The 11,610-nt window shown below is 39.1% G+C and overlaps 1 long non-coding RNA gene across 1 annotated transcript; it reads right to left on the bottom strand.

The window, feature by feature from the left end:
- Positions 1 to 1,567: 1,567 nt before the first annotated feature.
- LOC110891880 lies at positions 1,568 to 3,244 on the bottom strand. Its single transcript, XR_002565629.2, has 3 exons — positions 3,108 to 3,244; positions 2,522 to 2,589; positions 1,568 to 1,730 (listed from the first exon to the last, which is right to left on the bottom strand). It is a non-coding gene; the product is annotated as an uncharacterized LOC110891880 (long non-coding RNA).
- Between the last annotated feature and the right edge of the window lie 8,366 nt (positions 3,245 to 11,610).

Here is an 11,610-nt window from a genome sequence, read left to right on the forward strand (position 1 = left end):
TATACCTGAGACCACGTCAGGTTCGACCTTTGCTTCAGCAGCGGTCAATTGAAAGGATCTTGCTTTGGCTTTTGCGGCTTCACCTTTTGAGTCTTGCCCTTCTTTCTTTCCCGCCAATTCTGGGCACTCCGATCTTTTATGACCCGTTCGGTAACAGTTGTAACAAACGGTCACTTTTTCCGGGCATGATATAGCCATATGTCCCGTTTTTCGACATATAGGACAAGGCTTATCTTTGAAGCGACATTCACCCTTATGATTCTTGCCGCAGATTTTGCAACTTGATGTACCGCCCTTTGCATCTGATTTCTTCGTCGTTTCATTCGTTCTTGCCTTCTTGGTAGGGCTTGGATTTATATCCTGTGCCCTTCGTTCACCCCGCTCTATACTCTTTTTCAACTCAATCTCCCTTTCCCGAGCGACATTGACAATCTCGGTAAGGGTCTCATACTTTGAAGGGGTTATGAACTCCCTATATTCTGCGCTTAGCATGTTATGATAGTAGTAAACTTTTTGCTCTTCGTTCGTTATCAGATCGTCACAGAACTTCATTTTGTCCATAAACATCCCCGTGATCTTGTCTATGGATTCACCCTTATGTCTGAGTTGCATGAACTCTTCCTTGATCTTGTTTATAACTGCTTTGGGGCTATGGTGTTTAAGAAACGGCGTCTTAAACTCCTCCCACGTCATGGCCTTGGCCGCTTCGCTTCCAATTTCCTTCTTTTTATTATCCCACCAGTCTTTCGCTTGACCTCTTAACTGACCCGTGCCATAAGCTACGTAGTCATTCTCATCACAGTGGGTTCTCTCGAATACTCCCTTGATATCGCCTATCCATCGCTGACACACGATTGGATCAACCTCCCCATTATATATAGGTGGTTTGCAAGCTATGAATTCCTTGTATGAACAAGGTTTTCGTTCCCCAGATTTTTCCTTTGCTAGATTTGAATTATCTTCTAGCTTCTTGATTCTCTCTTCTACCACTGATAAAACCGTATTTTGGATTTTATCAATGAAGTTCGACAAACTGTTTTCGATCGCCTTTCCAACTTCTTCGGCAATCACTATTCTCACTTGTTCGGTGACTCTTGGCACCGCATCACCATCACCTCCGCTTGCCATCTTTGATACTGAAATGTTTACATACATTGTTAAACATTTCATTTGTAATACATGTTTTACTTGTTTTGATTTGATCAAGTTCGTAACTTGACTCAATCATTCTTGTTTCATGTCTTTCTTGTGTTTGAGTGTGCTTACACACTCTTGATTCTATTATTCTTGTTTCATGCTTTTCTTGTGTTTGAGTGTGTTTACACACTCTTTTCCATGCATATTTGTTCGTGAATTATTTCTATACTCCTTAAATTTTACTTAAGCAATTACTCTTACCGGATGTTGATCAAGCTTGAACCGAACACTTATTGGCAACCTTAAGCTCTGATTACCAACTTGTAAGACCCAGTTTATATTACCAAATTTAACAACCTAAAAACCTTGCATTTAACGCCAAAATGACGACTTTACAAAAACTTTCATAGTTTAAACCCAAAATTTTACAACATACATGTATTGTTGTTATAAAATCCCATACAAGACGGTAACTACCATTAGTTTACTTAGTATCTAAAACAAAAGTCATAATTGCGGAAGCGTTCTAAAAGATTGTGTGTTCGGTTCGGCTCGCTTGCTTGACCTTCATCCTTTACTTGAGTACCTGAGAACTAACATTTTAAACAAGCATTAGCACTATCACTTCTTGGAAATTACGTATTCGAACCAGGTCCGAACACTGATTCGAGAAAATGATCAAAACAATTTTTATCAAACAGGGTCCCACCGTAATTTACGGTGTCACCGTAAATTACGATGACTTCTGGACATTTGGGACCTACCGTAACTCAGTAGGTTTCTACCGTAAAAGAATTGCAGGTCACCGTAAATTACGGTACTACCGTAATTTACGGTAGACTCTGCACATAACTCCCTTGTTTAAAAATGCAGTTTTTTGCTGGTTCATTATGAGTCGAAACAGCATACTTTCGTATGAATCGTTATACGGCTGGGCTAGTTCTTCGTATTTGTATATCGGTTATCGCAATACTCAACTATAACTTAATTGGGCATGTTACGGAAATTAACATTCACGCTAATTGCAAGACTTCTAGTTGATCTTTCGTACTATGATCATGCATCGAACCAAAACTTAGCATCTATAAAAAGAACAAGGCTTATAAGTTTGTCTATGGTGTTCGTTACACGGCCTACACCGCATGTATTATTCGCACAATATAATAAAGTCATGCTTCGTGTTTATTACCCAAAACTTGTTTGACCCGTTTGGGTGCGGAGTATAAGCACCTTACGGACGCTCGACTTCATGTTTATAACTTGTTTAGGGCAATAGCCAAATTCATGACATAATGGAAATTCTCGGTCATCATGCTTTCATTCCTCTTTAACCAACTCATAAAGCTACGATATGTATAATGTAATGAAACGGTAAATTTCATACCTTTTAGAGCGCGTCTTTTCCTCGTGAACTCCCTCCGGCTTGTCCGCTAGATGAACCGGACTCTTTGCCTAGAAAATTCAGTTTTTATAACATGTTTAGAACTCCTTTTTATGACCACAATCACATCATTATGGACCATTATAAATTCTGCGTTTTTATCCAAATTTCACATTTAAATCCCCACTTAGGCATTTTTACAAACACCTAGTGGGTCAGATTTTTCTACCTTCATAAACATGTTCATGACTTTACAATTCAACATCCAATTTCACTATATTAGAAATTTTGCATGCATCTTGACATTATCTTTTCAGAACTTATCTTTCCAAATTTTCAGATTATGCAAAACAAGAGTTATAATTTCAGCATTAAACAAGTTTCTTTAGGTTCTCTAATCACCTACAATGGTGATTAAGTAATCCCTACAGGTATCATACAAGGTAATGTCAAGAAATCATCTAGGGTTTGATCCTAAACCTCACACTCCTTCTAATTTCAGCCATGCATCAACAATCAAGCTGAATTTCTCATGTTTCACAATTAACCTAGAATTTGTGATGTAACAAAATTACTGAATTTCACATACCTTTTGATCCTTACAACGAGGTGTTTACTAATATGTGATTAGATCTTGATTTGGAACTGATTTGGGGCTTCAATTGAAGAGATTTTGGTGTGAAACTTAGGGTTTTGGAGAACCCCTGTCGCCCCCCTCCTCTCTTGATCGACCAGACTCCCTAATTTGGGAGGTTTGGTTAATTTTGTTACTATTAGTAACTTATCTTTGAGTTTTGACAAGTTTAGCCCCTTTAGTTATGATTTTCTCTAGTTTTAATTATTTTAACCATAACATGCATTAATTCAAGACTTGGAATTTAACTAGGTTAAATTCCTAGTTGGTAAACTCTTGTTTATCTATTCTTTGAACTTTATAATATACGGGTTTATGTTTTTGGGGTGTTACAGTTATGTTAGCACGCACGACCTCGCTTCACGAGACAAAACTAATAGGGCTAAAACATGGTGATGTTTTAACCATATTAGCAGACTTTCGTGGAAAAGGCCATGCGGGCTGATATTAGTTAATGGTGGTGGTATATTCGGCCCAATCGAATCGCATATCGCTCGCAACGCATCAGTTGTCGCTTATCGTTTATTAGAGTCTATTGCTTATCGCTATTCAGATCATCGATTATCGCTTGGAAATCGCCACAGTTGGTGTAATATTAAGATACATGACATCGCTTCACGAGACAAAACTAATATGGGAAACGTGGTGTTTGCCATATTAGCCAACACTCGTAGAAACATGCCATGTGGGTTTTATGTGGGAATGAATCGAAATCGCATTATACGCAATCGAAATCACGTCATTCGCTATCGCTTATCAATCGTCGTCTATCCCAACGCGCCATATCAATGTTTCGTGTCATCGAACTACTCGCACTCGCTATCTACGCTTTGTTTGCATCCAACTCGCTTCTACTTGCGACTCGGTCTAGCATCCTATCGCTTGGACCGGGGGAACGGAATTCTATCTGTGTCTTATCGGCACGCGTGACACCGCCTCACGAAACAGAGGTAATATGGGCAAAACATGGTGGGTACGCCGCCGGTACTTCCTATATATAAGTGTTTTAATCATATTAAAAAACTTTCGTGGGAAAGTGCCACGTGGGGCTCGATGTAAGTTATTTTTCCGTACTATTAAAGAAAACCATTTTTTATAAAATTTTATTAAAACGTTGGACAAATGAAATTTCCTTACGACATGAAGAAAACATCAAATCAGTTTAGCTCCATGCCCAATGGAAGTTCCATAAGTCCAGTTTTCCTTAAAACTTTTGCAATGACGAAAAGTAATCTTCCCGAAAAACGATGGTTCGACAATCGAGTTTTAGCTCGAACCCCCGTTATAGGAGAGTTTTTCTTAAAACTACTTTTACTACCAAACTCTCTTAAAATGTATGACTCAAATTCTTTTATTAAACTAACAGAAACCCTTCCCATAGCGCTGGTGTGGACATCAATGCAGTTAACGCCGCGCCATGAGGAGATTTTCTTAAGTATCTTCGGAGATTAATCGACCATCTGAAGGTTCAAAACGCTATGGAATCGCTCTTGTACGTGTTATCGTTTTTGGTTGTTCGAATCATATCTTCTCACCGCTCTCGCTCGTTGAATCTTAATCGATCGCTCGCTAATATAAACGTTTTAATCGCTATACTCTATCGCATCAACTCTCGCGACCCTACTAATGGATTAATTCCGGGATGAAATTTCCAAAAGCAGGGGAGACTGTAACACCCCGCACTTTCGTGCGTTGTTACTACTCGTTACACTCATTACGCCTAGCACCAGAGATTCAGATCATAATGTAACTATATTAGATACATCGCTACATCGAAGTATAATTGAATAATTACGCATATTGTATCGCAATTACAAAGCTATTTTCATAAATAATAACACTCACGATGATGTTGAGTGAAGGCTTAATCTACCCTCCTCGATAACCGTGAGGTGTCAAAACGTAAACAATCAACGCTAACAAAGACTACCGGGTGAGTACCATGTCTCCAGCCATCGTGACGATGACGACAATACAAGCAAGTAGTACCCCGATAATCATTGTGCCACACCACATCGAAGAACGCACTCGAAGGCACGCGTAACTCGATCATCGCAACGAATATTGAATATATAGATACGTATATACGACCCTTTTGTGATTAATTATAATAAATAAATAAATAATAATATAAATATATGAAAATGTGGCCCAAACTATCGCAACGCACCAAAAACAAGGATCGAAAGGCCTCCGTACAGATGGGCCAGCCGATCGGACGGGCCAGCCGAACGGCTGGGCCAGCCGATCGGACAGGCCAGCAAAACGGCTGGGCCTTCCGATCGGACAGGCCAGCCGATTGGGCCAGCCGATCGGACACGCCAGCCGAACGGCTGGGCCAGCCGGTCGAACGGGCCGTCCGATCCAGGCCAACTTGCCCTCTTTTTCCTTCTTCCTTGCCTATAAATACCCCTCATTCACCTCCAACACACTTGTTGTCACTGTTGCTGCTCGACCAGACGTTCCAACCCCTTTATCTCTCGATTTCTCGCGATTCTTGTAAGTTTTCAACTCAAATCTTGTACTTCCTTGGTCTATATGCATTCCTTCACCTTTCTATCTTTCAAATTTCAACTTTGAACCGTGAAATCAACGGATTTGGGGTGTTCTAGAGTGATATCATCATGAAGTTCTTATGAACTTCAAGTGTTGGCCTCATTCCACCAAAAACAACTCAGATCTAAGGGATTTCCACAAAAATAAACAGGGTTTTCACATCAGATCTATACATCATCATGAATAAGAGGATTGAGGGATGGTTTTCCAACTTTCTTTCAACTCTTTTACTCTCAAAGTATTCAAAAACGGTGGAATCGGAGCTTATACCGACCTTCTACTCATTCTTAGTGTCGTGTTGGTCAAAGATCTGATTCCTAACGATGAAGCAACCAATTTCGGGTTAGACAAGGAAAATCGCCAAGAACGGCAAGTTCTGATAGAACGGGGTGATTCCCGGCTGATAGAACAAGTCGGTTTTGATGGAATTTTAGTTGTTTAACACGTCACAGCAAACGTCTCGACCAAAATCACAGAAAACATGCAAAAATTGTCGAAAACAGCTGGACGGGCCAGCCGATCGAACAGCCCAACCGATCGGACAGGCTGGCCGATCGGACGACCCAACCAATCGGACAGGCTGGTGATACGTGGGTGAAAACCGGTGCTTGTAATTGTTTAATTTGATGTTTTTACACAAGTTTTAGTTTCGAATTGCCTACTCTTGATTAGATTTGTGTTTTGCAGGTTTAAGGGAGTTTAAGGAGCTTTTCGGGAGCTTTACGGGTCACCGGGTCGAAAACCGGAGCACCGGGATGCGTTACGGATCAATCGGGAGTGCAAGGAGTGCAAAATGGAAAAGTAGATTTTTAGGGGCCGTCGGCGACGGGTGTATACCCGTCCCGGACGGGTCCCAGAAAACCCCGTAGGACAGAATTTCCCGTAGCCAGTTATTTAACGCGTCGGAGCAGAAATTCAAACCAGGACCCGTCGCCGACGGGTTGAGGGCCGTCGGCGACGGCCTTTCAAATCCTGGAACGCGAAATTTTGTATTTGGGGGTTTAAGCTCGATGGTGATTGGTCCAAACGGATTCAATTCGTAAGTTACACATTTTTTGGAGTTTTGAAACCATTCTTGGAGCCATATTCACCAACCATCTCATCTCTATTCCATCTATCATCCATCCTACAACCTTGAATCATTACCCACCATCAAAACCATCCAATCTTCATTCCATAACCCTAATCATCAACCATCATTCAATCCATTCATCACCACCAACCATTCCAAACCCTAATCATTCAATCATCCATTTTCAAGCTTCAAGATGACCCAATTCAAGTCTCGTGCATCCGTTGATCGTGCCATTTACACCATGAGCGGCTAATTTCTTGGTGGTTTCACCCTGGTGTAGGTTATTGTAAGTATAGGGTTTGAACAATGATTTAGTTTGGTTTTGTGACAACTTAACTTGTATTTGAATTGATTGACAATTGTCTTGCATTTGAACTATATTTGTGAATTGTCGAGTGAGTTATGAAATTTGACTTTGCGAACTAAGTTTGTGCAATTATGCCTTGTCATTCAAAAGGTTTTACTTGTCCGAAGTAACGAAGTGCATTGTGGTCCGTGTATGCGTTGATAACAATTGGCACCTAAGCTTTGATGATAGAAATCCGTTAATAACATATTCAAGTGAATTAAATCTAAAACTTGTAAGAACCCTAGGATTGCAATAACCGAACCGGGTGTGAACCTTGTTTTCTCTATCTTGTCAAAACCTTTAATTACATTATTGCAATTGCTTGTTTTTAGTAGTTATAATTCACATCTTCCAATCAAACAAAAAAACACAAAAACATATCTTAGCAAGCTTCATAAAAGTGACATTTTCTACATTCATTCAAAGTCCATTCGCAAACCACATACCCTTCGTGGTTCGACCCCTCACTACCACTAGCTATTTGTTAAGGGTAATTAGGGTATATAAATATTGTCTTTGACCGGAGCGCGACACTCCGATCAGCTGGCCGATCGGACAGCCCAACCGATCGGGCTGCCCATCCGATCGAACAGCCTATTCGATCGGACAACCCATCCGAACAGGCCAACCTTTGATCTGATTTTCGTTCAATTCCGTGTATTCCGATATCATTTAACGCGCTATCCAATACTCATATAATCAGTCTGAAATCAGGGCATTCTCAGGCATTATCCCGTCAATCAAACCAAATACGCACTATGAGTGTACTTGACCCTTTTTTATCGAATTTTGGGTGTAACATACAATCCTTATAAATCGAACCTATCAAACGAATGATTCAATTAGTAAACTTTTCACTTGCGAATAACTGTTTGCATAGATATACGTGATGCTAGTTGCATGTATGCTAGGACTTATACTCGTGACGTCCCACCACGACTAGTATAGTACTATTGCGCCCGACGGGGTCTAGTTATGCCATCGAAGAATCGAGCATCGAGGACTTAGCTGGTAGTATCAGTTTTGTGAGTATATATGTCGTGTATTACGTTTATGCATGTGGGAATTCGCAGAACTTCTAAATCTATTACGCTATTGTTTTGGTCAAAAATCAAACAATGATAATGCAACCAAACTTTTTGTTGTGAGGTGTGATGCTTGAATCAATGAACAATATTAAGGATCACTCTTGAAATGTAATGAACAAGTGACACAGAGATTTATACGAGGAAAAAGCCCTTGATCAATGAATGATCTCCGGCATAAAAAACCTCGGGTGATGGAAACTACCGATCACCAACTCAAATTAAACAAGAAACGTATTACAACTTCGGATGATAGCGAGCTAGTTACAAGGATCACTATAGTGTAACGTGTATAAAAGTGTGTAATCACCAAGTGAATGGTTACGAGCTGGTGAGAGTAGTTACTAGTGTGTGTTTAGCCAAAATTAGCCAAGTATCTCTATCTTAGCTCGCTAGCCCATTTAAAAATAGAAAAAATCTAAGCTAATAAACATTCCGCAATTCATGCAAGTCTCCCACGAACTCCATAACGTCCATATTGGCCAAGCACGTGCGGAATAAACATGGAATATGCTCCAGGAATATCGCTAAGACCAAGTCTAAGCTCGTACTCCTGCAAAACAACATCATATTGTAACACCTTGAAAATTTGTGTCCAATAAAGTATAAACACGTGTCATAAGCTCTGAACGTGAGAAAGAATACTTTGAAGGGACTAAAGTTGACAAACAGGGAAACTATGTGAATATAAGGGTCCAAAGTGTCAACAATGGATAAATATATTCTAAAATATCCCTACATAATGTTTATACCTTCCAACGAATAAATCATGGATCATACGAAGCGAAACATAAAGGAAAGTGAGAAATTACAAACTACAGGGGCTAAAAGTGTCAACATGTGCAAAGTATACCTCTGAGTGACCTTTTGGCAGACCCAAAGCTTTGTAATGATAAAATATACTCACTAGAATATGTGGTTAAAATTTCATAAAGTTTCGTTATCGTATGAGAAAGTTATGATCAAATTCGTGTTCGAGGGGTTAAAAGCGTCAACATTGAATTCTATGGCCTTATGAGTGGTTACAAGGTTAGTCAAGGACTTAACCAAGTTAGTAAATGTCCCAAGGCCCTTAAAAATCAAGTTTGGAGGCTGAAATGGCAATTTAGAAGCTCAAAACCACGTTACAAAGGACCAGGGACCAAAAGTGCAAACTTTGAAAATTTGTTGACTGATCAGACAGATCAGGCGGCCCGCGTTAGAATTCCCTATATCCTCAGGCGGGCCGCGTCAGGGTGCCAGCGACAGAAAACACCTGCAGGTGTCTGTCCAGCCTGTTTAACCGACTTTGTGGCCTATGAAATGATATCAGGGGCTGTGCAAATTGTTTTTCATGCACTAGGGACAGTTGTGATGATCAGGGAGCATGCATAGGGTCTTGTGGCATTATCTTGTAAGATCAAAGAGGCTATATAAAGGCCTCATGTTGTAACCATTTGAACACCCACTTCCAAGAAGTTCACAACTCTTTTCCTGGAGCTCTCTGGACAGCAAGCAAGCCTCTTAGTGGTCCCTAAGCATAATTAGGACTCTAGTAAGTGCCCTTAACCCTTCCTAATTCGTTTTAGCTTAGTTAATTAGCTAAAAGTCAAACCGTCGTAATTAAGGTTTGACTTCGTGATTAATTAAAATGTGCTCTGTCAAATCACGAATTAAAAGTACCTTTAAGTAGGTAATTATATGGGTAACAAACCCTTAAAAGGGTATTTCCAGTTTCCCACTCTAACTATGTTAATTGTCGAGTCAAAGCTTGTTATAAAAAGTCAACAGAAAGGTTAATTGCGAATTAATACATAATTAGCAATGTAGGATCCATGCAACCTGTTTAATCATTAAAATAACTTGGTAATTAATGTAAGAACATGTTCCAACATGTTCAACTCGTCAATTTTCAGTTTAGGCTCGGTTTGGAACCGAAAGTCGCAAAGTTTGACTTCTGCTTTGACTTTCAGTTCTGACCCGTTTAAGCCAAGATTAGGATTGCCTTAGAGCTTCTTTTGAACCTATTTACATGTTAGTATAACTCTCTGAGATTATACAACTTGGTTCATTAGATATCCTATTCACATGCATGTTTCCGTTAATCGCTTATATGTTGACCATTATGCCCATTTGACCTTAAAATGGGATTTTTGAAAATGTAAAAGGGTAAGCACCTTAGCTACTGATTTATAAACTTGCACCCAAAATTTGAAGTCAGTTTGAGGTCTAGATTAAGAGTTATGCTCAATAGCGTAATTAAGGGCTTCTTTGACAATTAATTAGCGTAAATTATGTATAGCCCATCAAAACCCAAATTTTTATACCAAAATTTATACCTACTGTTATAAGATAATATTTTGGGATTTTTGAAAATTTTTATTTATTTTTAGGCTGAGCATAACTTAGTGTTCTAAGATTAATTCGGTTTATGCCGGTTTTGCCCTTTTTAGCCATAAATTGAGTTTTACAAATCCTTTTGACCCCAAACCAATTTCTACTGATTTGTTATGATAAATAAACTATTTTGAGCCTTCTGGAATATTAAAAATATCAGCTTTTTACAGAAAACCCGGAAATGGCTCCAAATCGCCTTTTTAGGCATTTTTAACACATAAGTGTGCACTAGAACCTTATTAAGCACAAAGGTTGATACCTACTGATATGTTTAGTAAATTTTTATATTTTAAACAGTAGGCAAATGTTTTGAACTCAGAATTCCAGAATTGACCTTTTAGGCACATGTGAAATTACCAAAATGCCCCTACGGTGCATAGTAAGGTTAAAGATAATAAATTTCACATAAATTTGATACCCTACTGTTATAACTTAGTAAATTAAGTATATTTACTAATTTAATCAGACCTGTAACTCAGGTTATTATTTTAACCCTTTTTCACCTTATAAAATGACCAAAACGCCCTTATGAGGCATAGTTTTGGTTTAAAATCATTTGGGGCATAATGGAAGGTATCATTCTGATATCACAACATATTTTGAGCATATTGACTTCAGAAACTTGCATTTGACTCTTATGGTTACTCGTTACGCTTTTTACGCGTTCGGATCGGCTTAAGTGACTAGTTTGGCCATTTTAGCCGAAACGGGTCAAACCATATCTTTTCAGTCTCAAAATTCAGAATGTGATTATGTTACCCATATAAAACAAGTGTGCAAGCTTGATGGGTCAAAACCACATTCTAAAACGGTCTTCGCCTTATTGTGCGTTTAAAACCGTAATCTTTATATAAAACTAACCGGTCTAAGCTTAAGACCCGTTAGGATTCTAATAGGTTATTAAAACCTTAATTTCCAGATCTAGGAGCCCAGTAAAAGCTACTTGCACTCGTTATATTTGGTTTATACTTGCTCAGGTAAATACGTTTAACTTATTTTCCCTATACGGGTTTGGGG

This window comes from Helianthus annuus, chromosome 11 (assembly GCF_002127325.2).
Source record: "Helianthus annuus cultivar XRQ/B chromosome 11, HanXRQr2.0-SUNRISE, whole genome shotgun sequence".
Lineage (NCBI taxonomy): Eukaryota > Viridiplantae > Streptophyta > Magnoliopsida > Asterales > Asteraceae > Helianthus > Helianthus annuus.